Raw genomic sequence first — 20,312 nt, 5'->3', positions numbered from 1 at the left:
CACCCTTTTGGGTCAATTTGGTCAAGGGTGATGCAATAGATGAAAATCCCTGAACGAACCGACGATAATAACCCGCCAAACCAAGAAAGCTACGAATATCTATGGCTGAGGACGGTTTGGGCCAACTCTGAACCGCCTTTATCTTCTTCGAATCAACATGAATACCCTGTCTCAACACCAAGTGCCCCAAGAAAGCCACTGAACTGAGCCAAAAACTCACACTTAGAGAACTTTGCATAAAGCTTATCTTCCCTCAACCACTACAACACAAATTTCAAATACTCCGCGTGCTCTTCCTGACTACGCGAGTACACTAGAATATCATCAATGAATACAATGACAAACGAGTCAAGATAAGGCTAAAACATATTATTCATCAAATACTGAACATTGTTGGGGCATTGATCAGCCCAAAAGACATCACAAGGAACTCATAATGATCATATCGGTCCTTGAAAGCTGTCTTAAGAATGACAAAGTCCCTAATCTTCAACTGGTGATACCCAAAACAAAGATTAATCTTGGAAAACACCCTCGCCCCATGAAGTTGTTCAAATAAATCATCAATACGAGGCAAAGGATACTCGTTCTTGATTGTGACCTTGTTCAAATGCTTGTAATCAATGCACATCCTCATAGTGCTATCCTTCTTCTTCACAAATAGAATAGGCACACCCCACGGTGACACACTAGGCCAAATAAACCCCTTATCAAGGAGTTCTTGAAGTTGTTCATTCAGCTCTTTCAACTCTACTGGTGCCATACGATATAATAGAATAAAAATAGGTTGAGTGCCCGATACAAAATCAATACCAAAATCAATATCCCTGTCTGGTGGTATGTCCGACAGGTCTGTAGGAAATACATCTGGAAAGTCCCTCAATACTGGAACTGAATAAATGGTAGGAGTCTCTGTACTAACATCCCTTGCGAAGGCTAAGGATGATAGACAACCATTCCCAACCATCTGCTAGGCATTCAAAAATGAAATCACCCTATTGGTAACAAAATCAATCGAACCTCGCCACTCAATCCGTGACACACCTGGCATAGCTAACGTCATTGTCTTAGCATGACAGTCAAAAATAGCACGGCACGGGGATAACCAATCCATTCCTAAAATCACATCAAAATCCACCATACAAAGTAACAGAAGGTCCACCCGGGTATCCAAATCCTAATAGTCACCACATATGACTAATACACGCGGTCCACAATAACAATATCGCCCATTGGAGTAGATACACAAATAGATGCAACAAGGGACTCACGGGGCGTATCCAAATAACAAGCAAAATATTATGAAACATATGAAAAAATGGAGTCAGGATCAAATAATATAGAGGCATCTCTGCGGCAGACTAAGACAATACCTGTAATCATATCATCTGAAGTAATAGCATCTAGTCTGGCTGGGAGGGCATAGAAATGCACCTGATGACCACCTCAATGACCTCTCCTTTATGGAGACCCCTAGCTGACTGACCTCTACCCCAAGCTAACTGAGCGGGTGGGGAAGTAATTGCTGCTAAAGCCGAAGGCTGACTACTCTGCTAGGATGAACCTCCCATAAGACGGGGACAAAACCTCTTAATATGACCCAAATCTCCATACTCAAAGCAACCTCTCCCGGTAAATGGCGGTGGGTACTGAAGGGAGCCCCGACCACCGGGATAACCACTTAAAGAATCGGGCGTAGATGAACAATGAACTGATGGTGCTTGAGTCGAAATCTAAGCTGGTAGGGCACTCAAAGATGAGTGGACCTGATGTGAGCTGTGAGAACCATGGCCCGATGATCCACCACGATGACTTGAACAGGCTGACTAAGCATGTCTAAATAGACGAACTTTACCGTGCTGAAACTAACCTTCAGAAGGAACGCCACCAAAACTACCAGATCCCCAAGGCCTCTTGGCCTCTATTTTATCTCACTCCTGGCGGCGAACTGACTCTATCTCTCTAGAAATGTCAACCACATCGTTAAAAGAAGTTCCAGATACTCTCTCTCTGGTCAAAAAATTTGTAGTTGATAAGTGAGGCCATCAACGAACCTCATAATCCTCTCCCTATCCATGGAACTAGCCAGATAGCATGACGGTCCAACTCAGAGAATCCCATCTCATACTACGTCACGGTCATATCCCCCTAATGCAGTTGCTCGAACTACCTGTGCAACACCTCTCTATGGGAATACAGTACATACTTCTCTAGGAAGAGAATGGAGAGCTGATGTCAGGTAAGGGGCAAGGCACCAACGGGCCTACACCTCTCATAAGCCTCCCACCAAGTGAAGGCAGCTCCAAAAAACTGAAAAGTAGTAAATGAGACCCCATGGGTCTCCAGAATACTTGTTGTACGTAACATCCTCTAACACTTGTCCAAGAAACTCTGGGCATCCTAGCTATTTGCACTACTGAAAGTCGGAGGTTGAAGTCTACGAAACCTCTCCAATCGACATTGTTCGTCGTCAGGCATAACTGGAACCATATAATACTGAGCAGGTGCAACCGGTTGTGCTGGTGGAGCCTCCAGTGTCTGCAGTCCCTGAACAACCTACTTAGGTGTAAGGGCGGCAGGAGTCTGAGTGCCTCCCCTGGCCTGAGAAGTAGTTGTGGTTGTAGAAACTCCGACCGCCTGAGCAAGGCTAGTGCATTCAATCAAGATCTGAGCCAAGGTCTCCTAAAGACCCGAATAACAATAGTAACTACCGGTGCCTGAGTTGGTACTACTGGAGCATCCCCCGCTGGAGCCTTATCATGAAATGGGGCGGCTAGTGGATCTGCAGGTGTTTCCCTAGCTGTTGTGCGGGCTCCTCCCCTACCCCTACCACGGCCTGGACCGTATTCTCGGCCTCTAGTGGCCCCAACTGGTGGTACTGGTGGTCATCCATCCTAGCCGGTAGCACATGTCCTCACCATCTGTGAGAATAGAATAACAGAAGTTTAGTTACCAGAGTCAACAGATTCGCACGACAAGAATTAAAGAATGTAAAGTTTTTCCTAAAGGTTCTGCAGCCTCTCGAGGATAAATACAGATGTCTCTGTACCGATCCACGAGACTTTACTAAACCTGCTCATGGCCCGTGAGACCTATGTAACCTAGGCTCTGATACTAACTTGTCACGATCCCGAACTAACTTGGTCGTGATGGTGCCTATCGTGTAACTAGGCCAGCCAACACATTTCCAATTTAATCCACATTTCATTTAAAAACTCAAGTAAAACCATTTTTCAACTGAAATTCGATAAAGATATGAAGTTAAAATCAAACAAGTGGAAAAATCCAAGCCCGACCTCGGGTGTCACTAAGTCATGAGTAACGCTACAATAGTTCTGAAATAAGATAAGACCAAAATAGTCTGGAAATGGTAACAATGTACTAATAGGAAGATAGAGAACGAGAAAGCGGAACTGTGGTCGCCAGGCAGCTACCTCGCTCTCTCCGTAAAGTCCGTGACCAGAATAGTCAATAGCCACTACCGTGCCCTGAGATACTTGGATCTGCACCCAAGGTGCAGGGGGTAACGTGGGTAAACCAACTCAGGAAGTAATAAGTCCAAACTATGGACTCGCTGGTAGTGAAGAACCAAACATCCAGATAAAATAATTAAAACGTACAGAAAAGTAGACATGCTTGCAGTTCAAGTAAATACTCAGCAGTAAATAAATACAGTCTGAACAATATAGAGTAAAAAGCTCAAGAATCTCTAAGTACCAATGCACAAATAGCATGATCAATGTTCCAAATACCTCCACTCACAAGTGCTCAACCACTCGGTACTGTATATGGCCATCCGGCTCAAGGAAGATCCATCCTCGAATATATACACATCACTAACCATAGTCATTAAGTACTGAGGAAGGCCATTCCATCCCTATGAAGAAGATCCATCTCCAGGTATAAATATTATAGACAAGATCCATGTCTAGGGAAGATCCATTCCTCAATATCATCAACTACACTCACTGGCGCTCTCTGATGTGATCAAACAAGGAAGACCGAGAAACCACACAAGCTAGGACCCGACTGGGCTCCGAAATATCCAACCTCACAAACCGATTGGCCAATGCCTGAACATCAACTGCAAGGGGTCTCTCCCCAACAGGAATATATGCCAAACTACCCATACTCATCACCTTCCTACTCAAAGCATCAACCATCACATTGGTCTTCCCCTGATGGTACAAGATAGTGATATCATAGTCCTTTAGCAGCTCCAACCATCTCTGCTTCCTCAAATTGAGATCCTTCTGCTTAAACAAGTGCTGGAGGCTATGATGATCAGTAAACACCTCACAAGACATGCCATAGAGATAATGCCTCCAAATCTTTAACGCGAGAACAATGGCAGCCAACTCCAAATCATGAACATGGTAGTTCTTCTCATAGGGCTTGAACTGACGGGAAGCATAAGTAATCACTCTGCCCTCCTGCATCAACACACAGCCAATACCAACTCTCAAAGCATCACAATACACTGTAAATGAACCTGAAGCTGATAGCAAAACTAAAATTGGAGTTGTGGTCAAGGAAGTCTTAAGTTTCTGAAAACTCTCCTCACACTCATTCAACCATATGAAAGGAGCACCCTTTTGGGTCAATTTGGTCAAGGGTGATGCAATAGATGAAAATCCCTGAACGAACCGACGTTAATAACCTGCCAAACTAAGAAATTTGTGAATCTCTATGGCTGAGGACGGTATGGGATAACTCTGAACCACTTCTATCTTCTTCGGATCAACCTGAATACTCTCACTGGACACCACGTGCCCCAAAAAAGCCACTGAACTAATCCAAAACTCTCACTTGGAGAACATTGCATAAAGTTTCTCCTCCCTCAACCGTTGCAACACAACTCTCAAATACCTTGCGTGATCCTCCTGACTACGCGAGTACACCAGAATATCATCAATGAATATAATGACAAATGAGTCGAGATAAGGCTTAAACACGATGTTCATCAAATGCATGAATGTTGCTGGGGCATTGGTCATCCAAAAATACATCACAAGGAACTCATAATGACCATATCGGGTCTTGAAAGTTCTCTTAAGAATGTTCGAGTCCCTAATCTTCAATTGATGATACCCTGAACGAATATCAATCTTAGAGAACACCCTCGCTCCCTGAAGCTGGTCAAATAAATCATCAATATGAGGAAAAGGATACTTGTTCTTGATTGTGACCTTGTTCAACTGCTTGTAATCAATGCACATCCTCATAGTGTCATCCTTCTTCTTCACAAATAGAACAAGCTCACCCCACGGTGACATACTAGGCTGAATAAATCCCTTATCACGGAGTTCCTAAAGTTGTTCCTTCAACTCCGCTGGTGCCATACAATATGGTGGAATAGAAATGGCTGAGTTCCCGATGCCAAATCAATATCAAAATCAATATCCCTGTCTGGTGGCATGCTCGGCAAGTCTGCAGGAAATACATCCAAAACGTCCCTCAGTACTAGAACTAAATCAATGGTAGGAGTCTCTACAATAACATCCTTCACGAAGGCTAAGTAAGATAGACAACCCTTTCCAACCATCCGCTGGGAATTCAAAAATAAAATCACCCTACTGGGAACAAAATTGGTCGAACCTCGCCACTCCATCCGTGGCACACCCGGCATAGCCAACGTCAGTGTCTTAGCATGACAGTCCAAAATAGCGCGGCATGGGGATAACCAATCCATGCCTAATATCAAATCAAAATCCATCATACAAAGTAACAGAATGTCCACTCGAGTATCCACACCCCCAATAGTTACCACACAAGACTGATACATGTGGTTCACAACAACAGTATCGCCCACCGGAGTAGATACACGAACAGATGCAACAAGAGACTCATAGGGCATATCCAACTAACAAGAAAAATATGATGACACATATGAAAAAGTGGAACCAAGATCAATTAATATAGAGGCATCTATGCGGCAGACTGAGACAATACTTATAATCATAGCATCTGAAGCAATAGCATCTGGTCTAGCTAGGAGGGCATAAAATTGTGCCTGACCACCACCTAATCGACTGCCTCCTCTAGGGTGACCCCTAGATGATTAACCTCCATCCCGAGATAACTGAGCGAGTGGGGAAGTAACTAGTGCTAAAGCCGAATGCTGACTCCTCTGCTGGGATGAACCTCCCATAAGACGGGGACAAAACCTTTTAATATGAAGGGAGCCCCGAGCACCGAGATAACCACTAGAAGAACTGAGCGTGGATGAACCCTGAACTAATGGTGCTTGAGTCGAACTTTGAGCTGGAAGGGTACTGAGTGATGAGTGGTCCTGATTTGAGCTATGAGAACCATGGCCCAATGATCCACCACGGTGACCGGAACGGGCTGACTAAGCATGTCTGAATGGACAGCCTCTACTATGCTAAAACTGACTTCCAGAAGAAATACCACCAAAACTACCAGATCCCCGAGACCTCTTGGCTCCCTCTTATCTCACTCCTGGAGGCAAACTGACTCTATCTCTATAGCAATGTCAACCACCTCCTCAAACGAAGTTCCAAATACTCTCGCTTTGGCAGAATCATCCGTAGTTGATAAGTGAGGCCATCAACGAACCTCCTGATCCTCTCCCTATTCCTGGGAACTAGACAGATAGCATGATGGGCCAACTCGGAGAATCTCATCTCATACTGTATCACGGTCATATGCCCCTGATGCAGTTGCTCAAACTGTCTGTGCAACTCCTCTCTGCAGGAATATGGTACATACATCTCTAGGAAGAGAATGGAGAACTAATACCAAGTAAGTGGCACTGCACCAACGGGCCTACGCCTCTCATAAGCCTCCCACCAAGTGAAGGCAGCTCCAGAAAACTGAAAAGTTGTAAATGAGAACCCATTGTTCTCCAGAATACCTGTTGTACATAACATCCTCTGACACTTGTCCAAGAAACCCTGGACATTCTCGCCCTCAGCACCACTAAAAGTCGGAGGCTAAGTCTACCAAACTTCTCTAATCGACACTACTTGTCGTCAGGCATAACTGGAGCCACATAATACTAAGCAGGTGCAACCGGCTGGGCTGGGAGTGCCTCCAGTGTCTGCAGTCCCTGAACAACCTACTTGGGTGTACGAGCAGTGGGAGTCTAAGTATCTCTCCCGGCATGAGAAGTAGCTGTTGTAGTAGAAACTGTAACCGCCTGAGCAAGGCTAGTGCACATGGTCAAGATTTGAGCCAAGATCTCTTGAAGACCCGAAATAACAATAGGCACAGTCGGTGCCTAAGCTGGTACTACTGGAGCATCCCCCACTGGAGCCTGATCATGAACTGGGTCAGTTGGTGGATCTGCAGGTGCTGCCCTAGCTATTGTGCGCGCTACCCCTTGCCCCTACCACGACCTCGACCGCGTCCTCGACCTATAATGTCCCCAACTGGTGGTACTGGTGGTCGTCCGTCCTGACCGGTAGCATGTGTCCTCACCATCTGTAAGAGAATATTATAACAGAAGTTTAGTTACCAGAGTCAACAGATTCGCACGACAAGAATTAAAGAATGTGAAGTTTTTCCTAAAGGTTCTTCAGCCTCCTGAGAATAAATACAGACGTCTCCGTACCGATCCGCAAGACTCTACTAAACTTGCTCATGACCCATGAGAACTATGTAACCTAGGCACTAATACCAACTTGTCACAACCCCAAATCGAATCGGTCGTGATGGCGCCTATTGTGAAACTAGATCAGCCGACACATTTCCAATTTAATTCACATTTCATTTAAAAACTTAAGTAAAACCATTATTCAACTGAAATCCGATAAAGATATGAAGTTCAAATCAAACAAACGAAAAAATACAAGCCCGACCTCAAGTGTCACTAAGTCATGAGCAACCCTACAATAATAGTGAAACAAGACAAGACCAAAACAGTTTGGAAATGGCAACAAAGTACTAATAGGAAGATAGAGAAGGAGAAAGCGGAACTACGGTTGCCAGACAGCTACCTCTCTATCTCCATGAAGTCCGCGACCGGAATAGTCAACAGCTGCTACCGTGCCCTGAGATACCTGGATCTGCACAAAAGGTGCAGGGGGTAACGTGAGTACACTAACTCAGTATGTAACAAGTCCAAACTATATATTGACAGGTAGTGACAAATCGAACATCCAGATAATACAATTAAAAATGTACAGAAAAATAGACATGCTTGCAGTTCATGTAAATACTCGGCAGTAAATAAATACAGTCTGAACAGTATGGATTATAAAGCTCAGGAATCTCTAAGTACCAATGCACATATAGCATGATCAATGTTCCAAATACCTCCACCCACAAGTGCTCAACCACTCGGTACTGTATATGGTCATTCGTCCTAGGGAAGATCCTTCCTGGAATATATACATATCACTAATCGAAGTCATTAAGTACAGAGGAAGGCCATTCCAACCCTATGGGGAAGATCCATATCCAGGTATAAATACTCCGGACAAGATCCATGTCCAGGGAAGATCAATCCCTCGATATCATCAACTACGCTCACTGGGGGTGTAAAGACTCTGGAGGGGCTCCTTTTAGCCCAAGCGCTATAACAAGCCAACGAAGGAATAATCAATATCTCATTGCGGCATGCAGCCGATCCCATACTGTCACTCAATATCAGCCTCTCAACCTTACTCAGTCATCACTCTCTAGTGTCACACACACGTGCTCAAAATGTCATAATACTAGCCTGAACAATGATATGATATGTCACATAACAATATTCAAGACTGAGGCATGATATAATATGCATGAACAGGACTAAGTAAAGAATATCAATGAAGCAAATGATATGACACCAAGAAACGACCTCTCAGGTATCAACAGTATTGGCATGAAGCCTTAACATGATAATTAGCATGATTTGTAGTTCATTAAGTTAATAACCTATTACAACACAGATATCAACAAGAAAAGGTCACTAATGGTGCCATGGAATGATCCAGGCTACGATTCTCACGGTGCAGGCCCACACACCCGTCACTTGGCATTTGCGTCACTCAATAGTAATCATAGAATACATAGTTCGGGGTTTCGAACCCTCAGAACCAAGTTTGGAAGAGTTACTTACCTCAAATCATGCCAAACTCTAGCCCCCAACTCCCTTGCCTTTCAATTCGGCCTCCAAATGCCCGAATCTAACCAATAATCAGTATATATCATCAATATACGCTAAATGAACGAAACTCATACTAAAATTATCAAACTAACTCAAAATCTTGAAATGACCAAACCCGATCCCTGGCCCACGTCTTGGAATTCAATAAAAATCACATCACTATAATCCTTATCCTCCCACGAGTCTATACATACCAAGAACAATAAAATCAGACCTCAAATGGCCTTTCAAATTACCACTCAAAGCTCTCCAAAACTCAAGACTTAAACCTCAACGCGTGAACAATGACAGCCAACTCCGAATCATGAACATGGTAGTTCTTCTCATGGGGCTTCAACTGACGGGAAGCATAGACAATCACTCTACCCTTCTGCATCAACACACATCCAATACCAATTCTCGAAGAATCATAATACATTGTATATAAACCTGAAGCTGATGGCAAAACTAACACTAGAGTTGTGGTCAAGGCAGTCTTGAGCTTCTGAAAGCTCGCGTCAAACTCATTCGACCACATGAAAGAAGCACCCTTTTGGGTCAATTTGGTCAAGGGTAATGCAATAGATGAAAATCCCTGAACGAACCGACGATAATAACCCGCCAAACCAAGAAAGTTGTGAATCTCTATGAACCGCCTCTATCATCTTCGGATCAACCAAAATACCCTCACTGGACACCACATTCCCCAAGAAAGCCACTAAACTAAGCCAAAACTCACACTTGGAGAACTTTGCATAAAGCTTCTCCTCCCTCAACTACTGCAACACAACTCTGAAATGCTCCGCGTGCTCCTCCTGACTACGCGAGTACACCAGAATATCATCAATGAATACTATGACAAACGAGTCAAGATAAGGCCGAAACATGCTATTTATCAAATGTATGAATGTTGTTGGGGCATTGGTCAGCCCAAAAACATCACAAGGAACTCATAATGACCATATCAGGTCCTGAAAGTTGTCTTAAGAATGTCCGAGTCCCTGATCTTCAACTGGTGATACCTTTAACGGAGATCAATCTTGGAGAACACCCTCGCTCCCTGAAGTTGGTCAAACAAATCATCAATATAAGGCAAAGGATACTTGTTCTTGATTGTGACATTGTTCAAATGAAATCAATGCACATCCTCATAGTGTTATCCTTCTTCTTCACAAATAGAACAGGCTCACCCCACGGCGACACACTAGGCCGAATAAACCTCTTATCACGGAGTTCCTGAAGCTGTTCCTTTAACTCCTTCAACTCCACCGGTGCCATACGATATGATGGAATAGAAATGGGCTGAGTGCCTGACACCAAATTAATACCAAAATCAATATCCATGTCTGGTGGCATGCCCGGCAGGTCTGTAGGAAATATATCCGGAAAGTCCCTCACTATCGGAACTGAATCAATGGTAGGAGTCTCTACACTAACATTCCTCACGAAGGCTAAGTAAGATAGACAACCCTTCCCAATCATCCGCTGGGCATTCAAAAATGAAATAACCCTACTGGAAACAAAATTGGTCGAATCTCGCCACTCAATCTGTGGCACACCTCGCATAGACAACTTCACTATCTTAGCATGACAATTCAAAATAGCACAGCACAGGGATAACCAATCCATGCCAAGTATCACATCAAAATCCACCATACAAAGTAATAGAAGGTCCACTCGGGTATTCATACCCCCAATAGTCACCACACAAGACCGATACACACGGTCCACAACAATAGTATCACCTATCGGAGTAGATACATGAACATATGCAACAAGAGACTCACAGGGCATATCCAAATAACAAGCAAAATATGATGACACATATAAAAAAGTGGAACTAAGATCAAATAATACAAAGGCATCTATGCGGCAGACTGAGACAATACCTGTAATCACAGCATCTAAAGAAATAGCATCTGGTCTAGTTGGGAGGGAATAGAAATGTGTTTGACCACCACCTAATCAACCTCCCCCTCTAGGGCGACCCCTAGCTGATTGACCTTCACCCTAAGCTGATTGAGCGGGTGGAAGTAACAGGTGCTGAAGCCGAAGGCTGACTCCTCTACTAGGATGAACCTCCCGTAAGAAGGGGACAAAACCTCTTAATATGACCCAAATCTCCACACTCGAAGCAACCTCTCCCAGCAAATGGCGAGGGGGACTGAAGGGACCCCTGAGCTCCAGGATAACCACTAGAAGAACTGGGCGCAGATGTACCCTGAACTGATGGTGCCTGAGTCAAACTCTAAGCTAGAAGGGCTCTGAGAGATGAGTGGCCCTAATATGATCTGTGAGAACCATGGCTCGATGATCTACCACGGTGATCCAAACGAGCTGACTGAGCATGTCTGAATGGATGACCTCTACTGTGTTGAAACTGACCTCTAGAAGGAACACCACCAAAACTACCTAATCCCCGAGGCCTCTTGGCCTCCCTCTCATCTCGCTTCTGGCGGCGAACTGACTCTATCTCTTTGGCAATGTCAACCACCTCCTTAAAAAAAGTGCCAGATACTCTCTCTCTAGCAGAAAAATCTATAACTGATATGTGAGGCCATCAACGAACCTCCTGATCCTCTCCCTATCCGTGGGAACTAGCCAAATAGCATGATGGGCCAACTCGGAGAATCTCATCTCATACTGTGTCATAGTTATATCCCCCTGACGTAGCTGTTCGAACTGCCTGCGCAACTCCTCTCTGCGGGAATGTGGTACATATTTCTCTAGGAAGAGAATGGAGAACTGATGGTTGGTAAGGGCGCTGCACCAACGGGCCTATGCCTCTTATAAGCCTCCCACCAAGTGAAGGCAGCTCCAGAAAATTAAAAAGTAGTAAATGAGACCCCACTGGTCTCCAGAATACTTGATGTATGTAACATCCTCTAACACTTGTCCAAGAAACCCTGGACATGCTCGCCCTTTGCACCACTGAAAGTCGGAGGCTGAAGTCAATCAAACTTCTCCAATTGACACTACTCGTCATCAGGCATAACTGGAACTACATAATACTGAGCAGGTGCAACCGGCTGGGCTAGTGGTGCCTCCAGTGTCTGCAGTCCCTGAACAACCTGCTCGGGTGTACGAGCCGCGAGAGTCTACGTGCTTCTCCCGGCCTGAGAAGTAGCTGATGTAGTAGAAACTGCGACCTCCTAAGCAATGCTAGTGCACACGGTCAGGATTTGAGCCAAGGTCTCATGAAGACCCGAAATAACAATAGGCACAGCCGGTGCCGGAGTTGGTACTGCTGGAGCATCCCCCGCTGGAGCCTGATCATGAACTGGGGCGGCTGATGGATCTGCAGGTGCTGCCATAGCTGTTGTGCAGGCTACTCCCCTGCCCCTACCACGGCCTCGACCGCATCCTCGACCTCTAGTGGCCCCAAATGATGGTACTGGTGGTCGTCTATCCTGACCGGTAGCATGTGTCCTCACCATCTGTGAGAGAATAGAATAACAGAAGTTTAGTTACCAGAGTCAATAGATTCGCACGACAAGAATTCAAGAATGTGAAGTTTTTCCTAAAGGTTTTGCAGCCTCCAGAGGATAAATAAAGATGTCTTCGTACCGATTCGCGAGACTCTATTAAACCTGCTCATGACCCGTGAGACCTATGTAACCTAAGCTCGGATACCAACTTGTCATAATCCCAAACCGACCCGGTCGTGATGGCGCCTATCGTTAAACTAGGCCAGCCGACATATTTCCAATTTAATCCATATTTCATTTAAAAACTTAAGTAAAATTATTTTTCAATTGAAATCCGATGAAGATATGAAGTTAAAATCAAATGGCAACGCTACAATAGTTGTGAAACAAGACAAGACCAAAACAATCTGGAAATGGAAACAAAGTACTAATAGGAAGATAGAGAAGGAGAAAGCGAAAATGCGGTCGTCAGGCAGCTACCTCGCTATCTCCATGAAGTCCGCGACTGGAATAGTCAACAGCCGCTACTGTGCCCTGAGATACTTGGATCTGCACACAAGGTGTAGGGGTTAATGTAAGTACACCAACTCAGTAAGTAACAAGTCCAAACTATGGACTGATAGGTAGTGATGAACCAAACCTCCAGATAATACAATTAAAATGTACAGAAAAGTAGACATGTTTGCAGTTCAAGTAAATACTTAGTAGTAAATAAATACAGTCTGAAAAGTATGGAGTATAAAGCTCAGGAATCTCTAAGTACCAATGTACAGATATTATGATCAATGTTCTGAATACCTCCACTCATAAGTGCATAGCCACTCAATACTGTATAACGCCATCCAGCACAGGGAAGATCTATCCCGAAATATATACACATCACTAACCGCAGTCATTAAGTACTGAGGAAGGCCATTCCAACCCTATGGAGAATATCCATCTCCAGGTATAAATACTTAGGACAAGATCCATGTCCATGGAAGATTCATCCCTTGATATCATCAACTGTGCTCACTAGGGGTGTAAAGACTCCGGAGGGGCTCCTTTCAGCCCAAACGCTATAACAAGCCAACGAAGGCATAATCAATATCTGGCTGCAGTGTGCAACCTCATACCATATTGTCACTCAATATCAGGCTCTCAGCCTCACTCAGTCATCATTCTCCAGTCACAAAGAGACATGCTCAAAATGTCATAATACTAGCCCGAAAAGTGATATGATGTGTCAAATAACAATAATCGAGACTGAGACATGATATAATATACATGAACAGAACTGAGTACAGAATATCAATGAAGCAAATGATATGACAGCAAGAAATGACCTCTTGGGTCTCAACAATATTGGTGTGAAGCCTTAATATTATAATTAGCATGATTTGCAGCTCATTAACTTAATCACCTATTACAACACAGATATTAGCAAGAAAGAGTCACTAAGCGGTGTCATGGAATGATCCAGGCCACGACTCTCATGTTGCACGCCCACACGCCCGTCACTTGGCATTTGCGTCACCTTAATAGTAATCATAGAACACATAGTTCAGGGTTTCGAATCCTCAGAACCAAGTTTGGAAGCGTTAGTTACCTCAAATCAAGCCAAACTCTAGCCCGCGACGCCTTTGCTTCTCGATTCGTCCTCCAAATGCCCTGAATCTAACTAAAAATCAGTATATATCATTAATATAAGCAAAAGGAATGAAACTCATACGAAAATTATCAAATTAACTCAAAAATCCCGAAATTGACCAAACCCGGACCCACGTCTTGGAATTCGATAAAAATTACATCAATAGAATCCTTATCCTCCCACGAGTCTATACATGCCAAGAATATCAAAAATGGATCTCATATGGCCCCTCAAATCACCACTCAAAGCTCTCCAAAACTCAAGCCCTAACTTTCAATTTTTAACCCTTAAATTCCACAAATTTCATGCTTAAACAACTAAAAATCACCATAGAATCGAGTTTTAGGTTCAAGAAACTTATATACTTGATTCCGACTTCAAAACCCTCCACATAGCTCCAACTCTGACTAGAAATGATGGAATGTCACCCAAATTTCGCGAAGTCCATCTTATATACTTTCTGCCCAGGCGTCTCGCACATGCGACCAATTTTCCCGCATCTGCGGACTGCTTTTGTGATCCAGACCACCACATCTATGACTTCCACTTAAATCCCCCAGAACCACTTCTGTGGTCACTTACCGCACCTGCGGTCTTGTAGGTGCGCTCCATCTTCCGCACCTGCGGTTCCTGCACTTCTCAGCCTTGACCGCACCTGCAATCTTTCCTTCGCTTCTACGGTCTCACACATATGGTCCCTACTCCGCAGGTGCTGTTATGATAGAACTAGAAGCTTCAGCTGCATTTTCAAATTTCCAAACTTTTCGATAACCATCCGAAATCATCCCGAGGCCCCCGGGACCTCATCCAAAAATATGAATGTTGATACCCAATTTTCCCTATATATTTTTAAATATGCATAAATAACTTCAAATAGCATATATATGCATATATAAGCATGCAAAAGGTTGTTATAATAATTTTTCCATAATTGTAAGGATTTAAATTGATTTATTTTCTTCCATTTTATTCATAAAATTCCCAATAATTATTTCCCAAACTATTATTATGATGATTTATTCATGTAATCTCAATTCTTATGCCAAAATATGGTTAATATATTTTTATGCATTTTAATAATTGCATTTGGTATTTGTTAAGCTGAATTTTATATAATTGCAATATTAGCCTTTTTAATGAATAATTACATTTTATATGCATGAAATTGGTTCCTATATTTTTAAAATGATAATTATATATTTTTAATCATTTTGGCACATTACATAATTTTTCAAAAATTGTTTATTATTTATTATAAATTAAAAAGGGAAAATGGCTATTTAAATTATAGCCAAATTTGGCTTTCAATTGTAGCCCAAATTGATCCAATTCCCCAGCCCAATTTCATACCCAATGAACACGACCCAGTCCCTATAAACACCTGCCCAAACTCGGAACCCATATACTCGGTCAAATCCTGATCGTTGATCTCCCAGATCAACGGTCCACACGAGCCCTTTCCTTTTTTAATTCAAAAGACCACCTAACCCTATCTCATTTCCAAACCCTCATTGCCTTTAGATGCTCTCGTCTCCTCTCTTCTCTCAACCTAATCCTAATCCCTTTTCAACCGCCGCCTCCCTCTCCGGTCTTCTCCGACGACCACCTTTCAACCCCAAGCCTCCAATAGTTCCTTTATCGCCTTGCTCATCCTCTCTGAGGCCTTCAAGGGCCCTGGGCTATGCTGAATTGTATCTAGGATTTCTGTTTTGGCTATTCATGGCTTCTCCGGTGTGATTTTGAGGAAAATCACGCTACATTTGTTACGATCTTTGATGTTTATAGCAGGTTCTTTCGTTTCTATTTGGGCTTCCTTTGAAACCCTAACTTTCGTTTGTATCTCTTCGATTTGTGCTATTTTTAACGATTTAAGTCTGTTTCTTTCTATGTTTTACATTATTCTCAAACTTCTTTCGCAAAAAAACATCAACTTTAAGTTGTTTTACTTTCTTTTAAAATTAGGGTTTTTTCGGAATTCCTTCTACACTTTGTTTAAACTGATTCTTTATGTTTAAAACTTCTATCCTTGCATATCTTGACTAATTCTATGTTCTTAATGCTTTCTCAACTCGCCTATGTTAAAAACCCTAATTTTTAGATCTTCTTTGTTTTGGTTCTATGTGTTAGCATGTGCTTCGAATAGGTTTTACTGAGTCCTTAGTCTACTTATATCACCTCTATGTGATTGTATTCATCATGATTGTTCAAGACTCGCCTCTTTCTGTTGATATTGCTGACCTTGCATGTTTGCTACGTTTGTTTGTTCTTCTCTATTTTATATGTCGAAGTATAGAATCATAACTCCCTCTTGATTGATTCTGATTTCCTTATTTGATGGTTTGATTGAAAAACTATCTCTCATACTTAAAAAATCTTTGTGCTCTCTCTTGTGCTACTTGCTACTGCTCTAAGTTAGCCGGCTGCAAGCCAAGTCTAACCATTTATGCTCTCTTGTTCTTTTATTCTTCTTACTATCCTCTTCACTGGTATGTTTTAGTTTCAATTCAAAGTTCCAAACACAATATGATTCTCTTGTTGCTTCAGTTCATTTTGTTCCTAGTTTGCTTCTATTTGTGGTTTTGTTGTGAAATTTGTAGTTGATAGCTACATTATTAGCATGATATCATGTCTTCCCCTCCCCTTGAGATCAGTATGTTTCCCCTTCTATTTGTTTCTGCATGTCTACACTAGTCATATCTTGCTTGTTATATGTTTACCACCATGGATCTCCCAAATCCCTATCCTCTTACATGTGAATTTGTTCTTTATGTCTGATTCTGTGACTGTGCCTAGTTAACTACTTCTGGGCATGACTATTAACTCCCAGGTCTTTGCTTAACTATGTGTGTTCTATGTATTCCCAAGCCCCTTTACCCCTATTTGTGACTACCAAACCTGCCTTGGAGTTATGACTCCTGGCTGAATATGAACCTATCCTAAGGTGTCTAGAATTTGTTGACTACTCCAATACCTTTTTCAAACAATCTCTGTTGCTTTACTGAATTACTTTCAAAGGGACTTTTGTTAAATAGAGTTTCTTACTAAAACCTTTTCAACTTGTGTCCATCACTTTTCACTATACTCTTAGTCAATAAGTTCTGCTCCCTTTAGTATGTGTACTACCTTGGGATCTTTTTGAGAACCCTCTGAACTCTGGCATACTAAGGATGGCCTTTCCACACTGCACTTGTTCAATCTTTGGTTAATAAGTCTAGGTGTAAGCACTGCCTGGGAACCTTGAGATCCTTAGGGAACTTTGATGCACCTAGACTCAAATTTGTTTATGGAACTGAGGCATATGAGGCCATTGGAGGCTTTGGGAAATCTGGGCCTAATTGAAGGCTCCATATAGAATAGCTTCTTGATTTTCTATTTCTACTTATGTAATTCATTCACTGGCCTATAATAATTTGTAAACAGACATTGGGATATTTAGTAAAAAAGGGTGGGTAGATGCATACTTTATGGGGTAATACGGGTAGAAATCCTGCTCTTAGGACCTTACTTTTAAAGTATGTTTGCTCTACTAAATAGAAAACATGTTCATAGGACTTTACTCTTTAATCTAATTTCTTTTCCTAATAGAAATCGTGTCCATAGGACTTCATTTTTAAGTTTGTTTGCTCATCAAGTAGAAACCATGTCTATAATGTTTTATATTCTGTCATGTTTAGAAACCATGCTTATAGGTTCCAAACAATCATGTCTTAAAATCAGTTTAATAATAGACTTCATGCCTATAGGACCTGATTCAAATTCAGTCACAATGAGTATTTATGTATGCTTCCATACCTGCAAATCGTTAAGACCAGTGTTACGCTTAGATATCATGCCTACACGGAGCCCTACTCGCAATTCTATCTGTTAATCTAATTTAGTCTAATAATTCAACTTGATTATGCCTAGTTCATTTTAGAATTGGTTTTATTAAGTATCAAGCATTTCCTGAAACAAGTTCTTTCAAACTATCTCCGTCTTATCAGATATCATGCCTATAGGTATTAAAGGAGTCTATTTCAAAACCTGTTTTGTTTCTGCATTAATATAGACATCAGTACTTCACATATAGGCAAGTCCTTAGAGCGTTTTCAACACTGCATTCTCTGAAACTGTCTCTATCGCTTAATGTTTTCTGATCCTAACAGGCCTTTTAAAAAGAGAGTCCATAGGAAACTACTAAGGTATAACTTCTGGGTCTAAAAAAGGGGTTGTCTATTTCTGCATATTCACTTAGATACCCTGATTTAAGACTTTGTTTAATAAAAGACCTTAACTATGCTTGAGTCGTGCTGTTTATGTGTTTGTTTGAGGAGGAATCTTTGAGCCTCTTAATTGCTCCCTTTATATGTTGAAAGTCCTAAGTGTTTCTGATTGTCGCCTTAGAATTTTTGCCTTTTAAAAACTTTAGGGGTATGTCTAGAACACCTATATGTAGAGATCCTAATTCCCTCCAGGACCATTAAGAAGGGACGGGTAACAACACACAATAGGAATCGTTGACCAAACACTCGCTTTGCATGACCAATAAGGGGATGGGAAGGGTAGACATGTGATATGATGACTACGCGCTAACATCACATGTAGCCCCTCATTGAGGAGTGTTTACCGGACATTGTGTAGGGTGATCCTATAGGATAACCAACCTAGGATCCATCTTTACCAAATCCTTTCTTTATTTAAACCTTTATTTTTCAATTTGTTCAAACCTTTATCTTACTACTTGAGTTATTCTAAACCTCACTAGGTAAGCCCGGTGCGGCAAGCTATAACTGAGGAGATTGCTGTTGAGGAAAATCGTTCTCAGGTCTCCCTACATAACAACTACTGCGTACACTAGAAGTGCGCCAACCGGCCAAGGAGCTCTGTGGTTGGCCCTCCACTGTCCCTCTGAGTCGTGGTTGAGCAGCAGCGCACTAAGGAACCATCCACCCAAACGAAAGGAAAGCTAGAAAGTTAACTTTTGAATTTGACCTCCTCTTCTTCATTGTGTTAATGTTGCTTAGAATTGTATCGTAAAAGTGTGTTCAAATTGAAGAAACAGTTTTTAAAAAAAATCATTCAGTTTTAATTTTACAGTTTTTTCTTAAAGCAAATTTCCAACTCTCCTTTCAGATTATTACTACTCTATTTTTACTTTCGCGTTCATGTATGATGTATCACCCTCTCTACTTCGTATAGATAGTCTATATGATAAAAAAAATTCTTCAATTTAGTACATTAATCACTATCAGTGGCAGATCTAGAGGCTATGATGCGGGTTTTCGAGAATTCAGTAGTTTTTTCCAAATTTTGTATATGTATACAAAATTTAGTGAATATCCATAAATATTAATTGTGAATTCAATTATTAACTTGAGACTGTTGTAGGAATACATAAACTTTAAATCATGAATCCGCCTCTAATCACTATATACTTTTAGTCCTTGTAAAAAGGGGGGGGGGTAGGACAAATATACTCACTTAAACAAATTAATCCAGCAAAACCTGTTCTGGGATACAATACAAGTGTTTTTGAATTTGCTATGGAACTCGATATATTATCAAATTTTCAAGGAATGTTGGATACCTTTTGGATTCAGGTGGGATTGGATACAAGTCAACTTTCCAATTTAAATTTAGAAAGTCTAATTAATCTAAACTCAATCTGACTCACTTTTGTTTTATGATTTCAGATGATTTTAGTTTTGCAAAATTTAGTAGATATTTTGGAATTTTTGTAGGCATCTAAATTTTATTGAATTTAAATTCATAAAATTATTTGGACTATATCTTTAAATCTAAGATATATTAGTTCAAATAAATTTATTGAGCTAATAGTTGGATTAGTTATATAAGTCCAATATATATGGATTAAATAAATAAGTCCAAATCCATTGGATTAGCTCATTTAATTGGGCTACAAGCGATGAGCCCACTTCATTAGGCTCAAGATGTTATCTTCCTAGAGGGATAGTGCCACGTGTCAAATGACGTGGCATGCTAAGTTAAACAGAAGAGCCAATAGGATCATGCCACATGTCAAAATGACAAGGCATGCCAAGTCACATTACAAGGCCAATGAAACCGCACCACGTGTGCAAGTGGCATGTTCTTGCCAATCAAATGCAACCTTGTCACACTTCAATTTGATTGGTCGGAAAGAGTTTGTTCTTATCATAAC

The sequence above is a fragment of the Nicotiana sylvestris genome, chromosome 7 (assembly GCF_000393655.2).
Source record: "Nicotiana sylvestris chromosome 7, ASM39365v2, whole genome shotgun sequence".
In the NCBI taxonomy this organism is placed as follows: domain Eukaryota; kingdom Viridiplantae; phylum Streptophyta; class Magnoliopsida; order Solanales; family Solanaceae; genus Nicotiana; species Nicotiana sylvestris.
Note: the sequence above shows the minus strand (reverse complement) of the source record.